Source organism: Propithecus coquereli, unplaced genomic scaffold, assembly GCF_000956105.1.
Source record: "Propithecus coquereli isolate 6110/MARCELLA unplaced genomic scaffold, Pcoq_1.0 Scaffold523, whole genome shotgun sequence".
Classification (NCBI taxonomy): Eukaryota; Metazoa; Chordata; class Mammalia; order Primates; family Indriidae; genus Propithecus; species Propithecus coquereli.
Genome location: NW_012151097.1, coordinates 437,692 through 437,963, shown reverse-complemented (window position 1 = coordinate 437,963; position 272 = coordinate 437,692).

Genomic DNA, 272 nt, shown 5'->3' with positions numbered 1-272 from the left:
TATCTCTAAATAGTTTGTATAAGTTAATTTTTAAGAGGAAATTCCATTGGTTCTGGGGATAGCTAAACAAAATATAGAGAAATAGCCATTGCCATTGTCCCTGAGAAGAATGTGAACGCCATTAGGAAAATATCCACAGAACAGAGCACATGTGAGGGTGAGTGCTTAGGCTGTGGGTGACAGCTCTCCGATTGCCCTCATGGTGTTCTCAGCAGGAGGTTGGTATTCAGATGGGACTATGTAACATTATTAAATATATTATTTGCTGTACT